Genomic DNA, 12,824 nt, shown 5'->3' on the forward strand with positions numbered 1-12,824 from the left:
ATTCTTATTGCACATCACTTACTACATTAAAGTTACATTACAGAAAAACATGTTTTAATATTCCCACCTCCACTCGGAAGTGCTGAAATTTGAGCGGTAAACAATTCAGCTGAAAAGTTCAGTGTGATTTTGAAATAAGAAGAGACTCAACCTATCAATTTTAGTCTCCTAGAAAGACTTCAATACCAAACCAGCAAGGTAGACAACCATAGAAAAACACTTGCGCCTCTTCCCCAACCTATGAGCACATGGAAAAAAGGTGGGGGAAATTTACAACAAGGAAGAAAATGAAAGTGATTCTAAAATTGCTAGTAAAAAAATGAAAACAAGACCATTATAAATACTAAAGGATTTACTGTGTTAATGATAGTTGAACCACATCAGTATTTAAATAGACAAGTCTAAGACACATTAGACAAACAAAATGGCATCCTGAACTTGGAATCCAGTTCCAGAATTTGGGAATTTAGAACTAATCCACAATTTCTCTGTAATAGACTGAACTGAAAAAGCTAGGTTCAAATTTACCTCCTGAACTTTGGAGTTTTGAAGCGGTAGATCTGGATTCAACATTTTGCAAAACAACTGGCCCAGTCTCCCTCTAACAACAAAAATAATAATTAATAGCAACACCACTGCTTTCACAGTGAGGAACAAACCTTGGTCCTGTCCTATCTGTCAGAATGACGTAAAAATGAGACATTTCTTTCAGTTATGCTGGAAGCTGACAATTTTACAGTGGCAGAAGTATTAAAACAACTCAATATTAGCCATTCAGCATTCTCTGATTCAAATAGATTCAATGCATTACTTTAATTTAACTTACATGTAAACAAGAAGAATTGACTCCTAACTTTGGGGAGGAGTGGAATACGTTTTTTTTAAATTGTCAAGAAGTTCTCTTTTTAATAATAAACAAAAATATTCATATAAACAGGCTATACTGGCCCCTTTAAATGTGGCGAAGAAGCATAGATTGAGCCACAATCCCATTCTAGGATTTTCCAACCTTTCAGTGAGAAAGGGAACATGTGGTACAGGAGAAGTAAATGGACCTTGGGAGAGAGTTGGAAGTTTGGAAATTAAGCGCAGGAAGATTGCCCAAGTGTTCAATCCCAGAACTGTAATCCCTAGGTGATAGGACAGAATACCCCTAAGCCCTGAAGAACTGATGTGGTTTGAAGTTTAAAAGACAAACCAGGAACTGTTTGCACTGTAAGCTGGCAGAAAGGGAGTATACAAAACCCTGCGTCCTCCCCAACCGGGGAAGATGGAGATCTAAAAGAAGGGAACAAGAACCCAATGTCTTGGCTTATTTAGTGTCCTCACTTTCATATATGGTTTTTTTTTTGTATGTTTGTTTGGTTTTTTGGAAAAGAGACTGTAAACGAGACCTCTCCGGGAAAAGCCATAATTACTCCCAGAAAAACTGGGGAGGGAATCCCTGACAGGTAAGGTTATGTTTATGTGTGGTTTGAATTGACTGCATGCGTTTTGGACTGCAGCACCAAAAAGTTGTAATTTGAATGGTCATGAGGGTGGGCCTGCTTGTTTTGTCCTGCAGACAGCAAATCAAGAATCGTTCCTTACTGTGCAGCTATAAGAAAAAAGTGTGTAGGAAAGGATGTTTATACTGAAATACCTGCCTGTGGAGAATGTTTGGCAAAGGAGCAAGCCACTGCAATAAATGTAGTCACCTGCTTTCTAAATACTAAATAGAGTAAATGGAAAAGAGTTTTTTGCTTGCAATAGTAATATCAGATCAGGATATTAGATGTGAAAAATGGCAACCCATTTCCACTGTCTAGATCTGAACAGATAATGGCAACCATACTCTGAGGAGAGGAACAATCACAGTGGGTGGATTGTTAAATACAGATCCTAGCACTGGGAGCTTTGTGGCATTCAAGTAATCACTCTGGGCCCCAGTGCTGAAAGAGAGTCCTACCTCATGTTTAACAGCACTGCAGTTCCAACTATCTTTAACCAACAACAGAATGTGAGCGCTGCTGCAGTTCCTCCCCCAGACTTCCTGTCTAGAGAGCTAGAACCATTTAAAGGTACAAGTTCCCACACACCACAAGCTGTGGAGGCTGCTCACAGAAGTTCAGTAATATAGCAAAATCAGTTGTTTACATTATTCTTCTAATTCGCCATAAGCATTGGGCTAATCAACGGTTTCCATTTCTCACAAACCGTTTGCATTTATTGTTTTCAGTTTCTGTTCATTTTCAACTTCTCTAATATTCTGGATGGCCATATATTGCAAATTACACATAATGTATCTATGCGTTGAAATCTATCATCAGTAGGCCACTCCCACTAGGCCCAAACTGCCTTATTGTGTGCAGCCAATGCTAAATATCCAAGTTTTCCCAACGACATTTTGTTTTCTTGTGTTAAAGATCAGCCGTACTCTGGCAGACAGTTTTGCTGCTTCTTGAGTGGTTGCTTTTGACCATTTTATTGTAGCATAAAAGCTACAAAAAGGTAATGCTTATAAAAAGTCCTGTTTAGAAATAGAATCACTCCTTCATAATTTAAGAATAGCAGCATGACCACAAAACCAAATCATATCTGTACAAACACAAACTGAAGGAAACCTAGAACGTTGTCCAGACATCTAGCAAAACATGCAGTTGTATTTCCTGGAGATAACATTAACTCAAATATTCCTAAGGCACAGGGACCCACTATTGATATCACATAACATTTGTTCAGGATAATCAGGTTCCAGAAGATCAGGGCAATCCCAGTGCTTTAAAAGCAGCTGCTTTTAATGTTACTTCTTGATTCCATGTGCAATGCCTGCTTTCAAGTGTAATGTGATTGAAAACACATAATCGATGGTATCTACAGAAAAGTACTTGGTATTAGTTCCGAGCAATAAACTCTCAGAGCTTCGTTCTTTTGTATTAAATAATGAATTTGGCCTTAGTAAGGACTGCTGGATCAAGCCCCTAAATGCAGCATGTGGCATGGGTCCACTTCCAGGATTACTGGTATATTCTCATTAATGATTTCCATCTGACATTGTGGGGGCTTTGAGTACTGGTCACAACTTCAGACCCCTGTTCCCTGCCTGTGACACATAATTGTTCTCCTCTAAGACTGTAATACTTGTATTTTGGTCTGGGAATTAGTGTGCAGGTGCTGATGATGTTTGTAGTTTGTGATATACAGGACGGTCAAACTAGATGAATTCGAGTGGTCCTTTCTGGCCTTTTCAACCTGAAGTCTGTCCCAAGTTTAATCGTCTACCCCTTCTCCCTTACTAAGATACCCAGTGGTCCGGGGCACTGCCACATATATCACTGAATGTCACAATATGGCATGATGCTTAACAGCTGAGAATCTTCCCCCGATTCATGCCACCAAGGAATTATTACTTTGATACATTTTATCTTCTAAATAGACGGCCAAAATAATTTAGAACATAAACAAGCATTCACATAATACATCTATCAGCCACAGTGCTTCAGACTTGCAGCAGAAAAGTATCCCTTACTTGATGCCAGGGAAACTGGCAAGCTCATCAACATCTGTTTGACAAGCAAGGGCTGGAATGCTATTGGAAAGTAATACAGACTTATAGCATAATATTAATCTGTTTAGCTTTTCTCTACTAGAAAAGTAATACCCACCCTACAAATTTCATATGATCAGCAAAATATGCTTTTATTGGCCCGACCCTGCCCTGACCAATAGCTGAGATCAAATGGGGAAACTTTTTTTCTTTTTAAACCGCTGATTACAATGGCAAAATCCAAAAAAAAAGCACAATTTGCAGACTAACCACAAAAAGAATGATGGTCTTGTGGGGTTGGGGGGCTTTCTGCTAATCAGGAAACATGATGGGTTTCTTCAAGGAGATCATCTACAGCAAATAGCAGTAATGTCTGAATTTGTTTACTCTTTACTAAGTCTTATGTTTAGTCACATGTCACGGAAGGAGAAGTCGCAATGAACTTTCCAGTGACCCTAGGATATTTCTGCTTCACCCCCTGGGTCGCCATGACCGATCTGGCAGCCAGTGGGGCCCGGCAGGGTTCACGTGACAGGCGACAGCCTCTTCAGGGTCCCTCCTCAGGGTTCCAGCCACTGGGAGATGCCTTCCGGGGAAGAGGGGGAGAACCCTGCAGCTCCCAGCCACCAGGGTGGCAGGGGAAACCATGGAACCAACAGGAGCAAAAGTCAGACAGGTCATGGCTTCTGTGAATCTTTTGTTTATTGCCCATGACCTGTCCATAGGCTTTTACTAAAAATAATGTGACGAAAATCTTACACAGAATTGTTTAGTTAAGCCTATCTGTACAGTTGTGTATCTTGCCCCGCTCATGAAGGAATTTGAGACTATTTTGACCTGGTGCAAAAATAAATCTTCCTACAAAGTGACATACGAGCACAGTAATAAACGAATTTGCACTGCCAGAGGAGAGGTACCGGTACCATATAAATCACTCACAGGAAAGCTGGCCAAGAACCCTTCACTTTCAGCTCCAAAAGCATAAACCTCTAAGAAGTATGATAAAGGAGAGCTCTAGCTGGTGAGGAGTAGGTCTCTCTATTCTTCTGTGCATAGCGGCTAGAAAAGCAACATTTCTCATTCCACAAAGCCAGTTCTATTAGAACAGAACTAGTTTTTCATATTGTCCAATAGGTATTGAAAGCCCACAATATACCAAGAAGCAATAAATAGCTGCCGTTTTTGATACCACATTGCCTAAGGCAACAAGCCCCTGCAGCCCCTTCAAAGCTGTGTTTTTCACTTTTTTCCTGTGGCAATATTTGAATGCTATATGTGCCCAAACACACTGTAAGCTTAAAAGTTCAGCTAAGCAAGTAACCCATAGAAATCATTTCTTTATATTTCAACCTCTTGCTGTTGATGAGATGTCCACAAGATAATGGTTTCTTCCAGAACAATCCATTGTGTTGTGATTTGCAATTCAATGTCATACTTGTCTAGTTGTGATTGATGAAAAATAAGTCTGACATGTTCTGTTCCCATATTGGATTAATTGTAGGTCATCAGATTTCGATGTGAAAGCTTGCAGAAAACTATTTTAAAATTCAAATGTGCAAGATTAAAGTTCACTTCATGAGTAAGTCATGTTTGCAAAAGTAAACAAATTGTCACCGGAAAAGAGAGATTAAGTCTGAAATACAACTCATTCAAAATTCGAATAATATCATGGAAACTTTCCATTTTTTGCCAATTTTTAAAAACTGTTGGGCACTTACAGCCAATAAGAAGTGAATCCAAGGTGAGTGATCAATTTGCATCTCGCAGTGAAACCCGTATTCATCAATCAATTTGTTGATTTTGGGTACGATCCGCAAAGGGACTTAACCAGTGCAATGCAGAGCATTATGGCATCTAATTTTAGCCACCTAGAAAACCACAGCAAAACAACACTACAACACCCAAAGTTGAGTTAGGTGCTTAGGCTCCCTATACAATGAATGGGAGAGAAGATGCCTAAGAATGCAATTGAGTCACAAATGAGCCAACACACATGGTGAGATGCCAAACCAGAGGGATAGTATGCTAAGCTCTGTCCCTCTCTCAGAGTATAAGAACCTAAGTTCAAGCTGTGAGGAGGCACCTAGCACTGCTTAGCAATTCAAAAATAGAAACCAGCTTGCCTGAGTCAGTAGCTTTAGGTGCCTACAAACCACTTCTTAAGGGAATAGTTGACACCTGCCTTGCTCCATACAAATGGCCTGTGGCAGTAACTTCCTTATAACTTTAGCTTACTGGCTAGAGCACTCACTTGAGATGTGGGAGACCCAGGTTCAATTCCCTTCTCTCCTGCTGAGGAAAGAAAGGATTTGCACTAATAATCGAAAATCTGTGAGCTGAAACAGCTTCAGGAACGAAGGGGAAAACTGTGCTATGTTCCTCTCCATCCCTATGCCTCACTTGTTATCCCAATTGTTTAAGCACAAGCAACATAAAGGTGCCTTTGCATGATGGTATTACTGGGCAGGAAATTGTTCCTCAGATCTTCCTTCAGCTATATCACTGTCTCACCAGATAATTTATCAATAAATTTAACCATTAATAAAGTTAAAAGACAGAGCAGCACATCCCTGCTAATGGATGCGGGGGGGAGGGAGGCTGGGATGGACCACACTGATGATGCCACACCAGGGCAGGCTGTAAGAAATAGAACAGACCAACCCCAAAAACTGGTGGTTGTGTTTTAAACTAGATTCACCAAGCCAGTAACAAAAATCTTCTGTAGTATCACACTGGTTAACCAGAAGCCCAAAACACAGTCCCTTTAGAGCAGTCCAGCCATTGGCTGCCATCTAGACAACCAAGTTTAAAAGAGTGAGAGGTCATTGAAAACCATTTCACCTTATGAGTTTCTTTTCATCCCCCAAGAGATCAGACACACAATCCCTAGGTCAAATGTAAATCTCAGATCTTACCAAATCTCACAGTCAGCCAATCTTTGTAAACAAGCTAAAGATTAAAATAAAGAAAAAAAGTTATGGTTAAGATCATATACATACATAATGATTACAATCCCTTATATCAGGTTTGGTAGCAGTGGTGGAACAACTGCTGCCTTATAAAAAGTCTCTCTGTAACTTCTAGAAGATTGAAAAGGTTCTCAGTCCATAGATCAAAGTCAATAAATCCACAGTCCAAGAATTTAGAGAAGGAAAGAGGCCAAATGGAGCTATCTCAGGGGGTTTATATCTCTGCTATGTTACTATCCAAAACAAAGCCCCTGTTTGTGAAAGTTACTGGCCAAGAATGGAGTCCAGTGTCACATGAGCATACTCATTCCCTTATACTTTTGCTAGATCATAGGGGTGGACATTGCTCTTTCTTGCAGTCTGAGGCATCCTCAGAAAAACCTGAATGGGATAGCAGCAGAGAATCTGTGGCACCTTATACGACTAACAGATGTTGGAGCGTGAGCTTTCGTGGGTGATACCCATTCGTCAGACGCAGGTAGTTGAAAATTCCAGGGTAAGGTAATATACTGCTACAAGCAAGCTAGAGAATAACGAGGTTAGTTTCAATCAGGGAGGATGGGCCCTGTTCTATCCAGTAGAGGTGAAAACCAAGGGAGGAGAAACTGGTTCGGTAACTGGCAAAGCCATTCACATCTTGGTTTAGTCCAAGCTGAATGGTGTCAAATTTGCAGATGAACTGAAGCTCAGCAGTTTCTCCTTTGAGTCTGGTCCTGAAGTTTTTTTGCTGCAGGATGGCCACTTAAGGTCTGCTATAAGTGTGGCCAGGGAGGTTGAATGCTCTCCTACAGGTTTTTGTATATGGCCATTCCTGATAATCTGATTTGTGTGTCCATTTATCCTTTTCCGTAGTGACTGTCCAGTTTGGCCGATTGACAATACAGAGGGCATTGCTGGAGCATATTGATGCAATATTACATTGGTGAGACGTGCAGGTGAATGAAAACGAGTGATGGTAGGGCTGATCTGTTAGGTCCCTATGAGTGTGTCGCTGGTGTGATATGTTGGGCAGAGTTGGCAATCTGAGGTTGTTGGCATAGATTGGTCCCTGGACCCAGAAAAAATTCCAACCATGATTCAACAATTCCACCCCACCATCAACCTCACCGGACCAATCTAACATGGGAGCCACTTCTAGAACACCTACGGTGCCAGAAAAGTGATGGTCTACTTAACACACCTAATATCCGAAAACCTACCGACCGCTATGCCTAACCTTCATGCTCCATGTTCCCATCCCAGGCACATCACACACCATTGTCATACAGCCAAAGCACTGAGAATGTACAACCGCATCTGCTCTACCCCATAACAGAGACCAACACCTACAAAGATCATCCACCAAGCAATTCCCCTCAAAACTATACAATACCCAGCACGATGGAAATCTTAGGAAACAGATCCAACAGAGCCCAGAACATGACCCAGAAGCCTCTACTGCAAGACCAGCCACAAGAAAGAGAACCAACAGGACTCCACTAGCCATCACAATACAGGACCCCAGCCTAACCTAAGCTCCAAACGCATCAATCAGGATCACAACCATCCTGGACAATGATCCCACATTTCACAGGGCTTTGGGTGGCAGGCCAGTCCTTGCCCACACAGACAACCGGCACTCATGACAACGCTATTCTCACCAGAAAGCTGCAACACCGATACCAATAGTAAACTCTCCTCAGGTACCAATCCACTGCAACCAAACACTGCGATGCCAACTCTGCCCACATATCTATCAACCAGCCGAACAATCCACACAGGACCTAACACAGTAGCCATACCATCACTTGTCAGTAATCACCTGCACGTTCACACAATGTAAATACGCCATCATATGCACAATGTCCCTCCTGCTAATGTACAACGCAAACATGGACAGTCACTACGGAAAAGGAATATAATGGACACAAATCAGATATCAGGAATGGCAAATATACAAAAAACCTGTAGGAGAGCACTTCAACCTCCCTGGCCAACTAATAGCAGACCCTAAGGTCCATACCTGCAGCAAAAAAATTCTAGGACCAACTTTCAAAGAGAAACCTGACCTGAGCTCAGTATCATCTGCAAAATTTGACACTCAATCAGCTCTGGACTAAACACAGACGATGTAAATGGCTTGCCAGATTACAGAACCAGTATTGCTCCTACCTTGATGTTAATCAACACTTCCTACGAGTAAACAGGCTCACCCATACCTCCCTGAATTGAACTAAACACTCGTTATTCTCTAGCTTGCTTGCCTAGCATATATATACCTACCCCTGGAAATTTCAACTACCTGAAGTCTGACGAAGTGGGTATTCACCCACGAAAGCTCACGCTCCAAAACATCTGTTAGTCTATAAGGTGCCACAGGATTCTCTGCTGCTTTTACAGATCCAGACTAACACGGCTACCCCTCTGATACCTGATGGGATGAGTTTCTTTAATGGCCCATTGCGAAAGCTGTGTCCGATGGGTCATCAACACATAACTGTATAGCCCTGATGTAAATTCATCTGGTGGGTGTCGCCCAGAAATACAACACAGGTTTAAGACACAAGTACATAACCAATATTCATAACTTCAAATACAAAGATGATGCATGGATTTAACCAGGAGAATCATACTTGATAGATTGTAATTTTTCCATTGATACTTTACATGATACAGTTTGTACAAGATTTATAGTAATTGTATAACAGTGGTAAGATCAACTATATAAATGGTCACCTTTAATCATACAACATCACAGATGGTGCAGCAAATACATCTCCCTCATTGTGTACATTGAATACTGCAGAGTGATACCGTGTCTCCTGTGACACAGTCCTTCCTAGTGGTTTTCTGGGAGTGGTGTGGTTTTGCACTGCCTACACAAGGCTTTGGGCAAAGGGTACAATCTAGCAGCTAGTCTATTGATTTTCTCCATCAGAGTAAAACTGAATTCTTTAATTATAACAACCCACTACGATGAGCTTTCTGTCCTTAACAATCCCTCTACCTCTTACCAAACTGTAAATGAGTTGACTAATATTTATCCAAGGTGTACAGCCAGTCTGCTTAATTGACAAGAGAATCTTATCTACTCTTTCCAGGAATGTAATTGTATAATTGTCTGTTAATGAGGCTGAAGAATTTTATAATGTCAACTGTTCATGATACATCCAGTCAGCTAGTAAGTATACAGGAGTATGGCAATGTTAGAATATTTTTTTATACACTGGTAGGTAGATAAAGTGTCAGAGCTTGACATACATTTATTTAGTTTTATCTTTTCCTTTCAGAATGGCCAAGCTGAAAGGACCATGACTACTCTTAAGTGTTGCACACTTTTAAAATCTGGAATCGGATTTGTCCTTCCAGCCTGAGGATTACTGCTGAAAAGGAAACTCCTTTTCCTACTAGCAAGTGGATGGAGCTTCCATGTTATTCAAACACACAGTTAGCCAACATGCATATTCAGGTGCCTTTTTGTGAATAGCAAGATACATACACTCAACTCCTCTGCAAGTTTAGCAGCTAAATTGAGGCTGGCTGAAAAATTGGTCTTGAGACAGCACATAAAAAATAGAATTAGTCTGCTATAGATTCTATAACAAAACAAACATTCGCTGGTGTAACTATTGTCTTGTTACCATTGTTGCTAGGAACTTATCTAGTGCACATAGGTGCTGGAATGAAGGATGCTGGGGTGTGGCCATTCCCCCTGGCTTAAGGTAGTTTCCATTATATACAAGGTTTACAGTTTGGTTCAACAGCTCTCAGCACCCTCACTATACAAATTGTTCCAAACCCCCTGCCAGTACATTAAAGGAAAGCTGCACTGCCAGTAGTTTTAAGACAACAAATACCTTGAGGTGGGCTAATCGGGTCAGCGTTGTTTCCATTAACCACCTGTTTTAGGTTTCTGTGTTTCACCCAGTTCTTGTTTAACTTATTTCATGGTTATAAACACAGAAGAAATTATAGGCCATCTTAACAAAGAAGGTGAACTAGGTCTATTGATGGCAATCTTTGATCAACAGAAATGGTATGAAACTTAAAAACTATTATTAGATATTAGGTACCACCTGCTAGCAGGTAAGAAGGCAATAAGAATAACTTGCCATTAAGAAGTATTAGTCTGATATGTTACTGTGTTCTCCTGCACAGAAAGAGAGAGATTCATATACAAGACATTGCCCCCATACTTAAAGTTAATGGGAACAAGCCAGGCTATTTCTGAATTTATCTTAAATGGACCTACCAAAAGTGTAATGAAAGAGATAGAGAGTCCTGCTGTTTGTTTTAATTAGGACTGATTGTTGAACAGATAAATAAGGGAGGATGGAGCCGTTAAGCTGAGATACAGAAAATAGGTTGTCTGTGAATGGGGTGAAAAGAAACAGGTGGAGAGTAAATAGTTGTGAGGCTGAAAGATTGGCTGAGCTGCTCGAGCTGAGAGTTCAGTGAGCTGTTTTATAGTCTGTCTGTGCCTCTGAGCTGAATAGCAGGTAGATTATATCAGAAAGCTAATGCCTTCATTTCATTTTTCTGTGGCACATACCCATTACTTTATTAAACTTAGATTTGAATGTTTGACTAGTATAGCAAATGTATAAAGAGATTATTTTTGTCAGTACTAAATTACATTATTTAGTGAGACGTGGTTATCTTGGCCCACTCTACAATAACCATTTTGACACCACTAATTTATAGGCGCTAGCATTTCAGATCCAATAACACCTGACATTGTAAAGAAGAAAACAATTCAAAACTGCTAAAAGACATTCAATAGCAAATATTGTGTTGCTAATCCCAGCAGGGCATCATGTGACAGCTTTTTTTTTTTTAAACTTCAATACCTGACCTTCAGCTGCAACGTATTCATGATCTCAGACTACTAACAGGGCTAAAGATTTGCATTTCTTTTCTTTTCTTTGTTTTACTATTAGAACCACAACTCAATTTTAATAAAATAAGTTTGGGGGACCAAACAAGAGTCTCGAGTGAACTAAATTTCGCAGCATACAAAGCAGATTACATGATTGCAGACAATTTGGCTGGCAGATTCTTTTTCAGTAAACACCTAGAAGTGAGGTAGCAGAGACGGATTTAAAAAATATACTCATCCCCCATGCATCCAACGAAGTGGGTATTCACCCACGAAAGCTCATGCTCCAAAACGTCTGTTAGTCTATAAGGTGCCACATGATTCTTTGCTGCTTTTACAGATCCAGACTAACACAGCTACCCCTCTGATACTCATTCCCCCAAGATTACTCTTCATTAGTTTAAGGGAAAAGAAAACATTTGCCCCAATCCTGCATTTTATTAGGGTTTTGTGAGAAGATAACCCTATGGTGAACTTTACTCAAAAACTGCTGCTTTCTGCTTGGCAGAGTTTGTGGTGGTGTTTTTAAAGGACATTCCTTTCTACTCGGTGATTCCTCTGCTAAGCATACTCTCAATATCCTGCTAAGGAAATATTAACAAAACCTAGGTTCAAACCAAATCAGAATCATGGGAGCACTTCACAAAAATTGTTTCTGTACCAGCCTATGAGAGGATGATCATAGATCTTGAATACTCAGGGTTTATGCAGGTGGGGTGAATGTCTCCCTAACGATTAGATACTGACAAATTGTATTGAATATTTTTAGGGTCCGTTCCACCTTGCATTAAAATCAATGGAGCAAATAAGATAGAGGGTGGTTGGTTTTCCTTAAGTATTTAGTTTTTTTTCCTAGTAATTCAGTAGAGAGGATATTCAATTTCTGTAGTAATATTTTGTGATTAACGATTATCAGAGTGGACTGTATATTAATCACATCTTGTTTAGGAGGATTGTTAGGTCTTTATGTCTGAGACTTGAGTTCAAAAAAAGCAAGGAATAAATTGTTTAATTCTAATGTAATAATCTTATAATACTTAGCTCTTCTGTCTCCACAATCTCTTACCAGCATTAATTAATCCTCAAAGATAGTGAGACAATAATAATAATTTGCATTTATGTCAGACGTTGTACCCAAGGAACTCAAGCTGCTTTTAAAAACTACCCATAAATTTCCCCATTTTACATATGGTGAAACTGAGGATGTTCAAGGCCAACATTTTAAAACTGGAGGCTCCAATCCACAAAAAGGCTCAGCTGCCTAACTCTCCACTTTAGGTGCCTCTGAGATCCTTGAAACCCCTACTGGGCTGTCACCTAAGGCCATGGCTACACTTGCAAGTTGCAGCGCTGGTGAGGGGGTTACAGCGCTGCAACTTAGCAGGTGTCTACACTTAAAAGCTCAGCCAGCACTGCAACTCCCTGTTTGCAGCGCTGGCTGTACACCTGGGTCTGCTTCCGGTGTAGCGAG

This window comes from Chelonoidis abingdonii, chromosome 5, assembly GCF_003597395.2.
Source record: "Chelonoidis abingdonii isolate Lonesome George chromosome 5, CheloAbing_2.0, whole genome shotgun sequence".
In the NCBI taxonomy this organism is placed as follows: domain Eukaryota; kingdom Metazoa; phylum Chordata; order Testudines; family Testudinidae; genus Chelonoidis; species Chelonoidis abingdonii.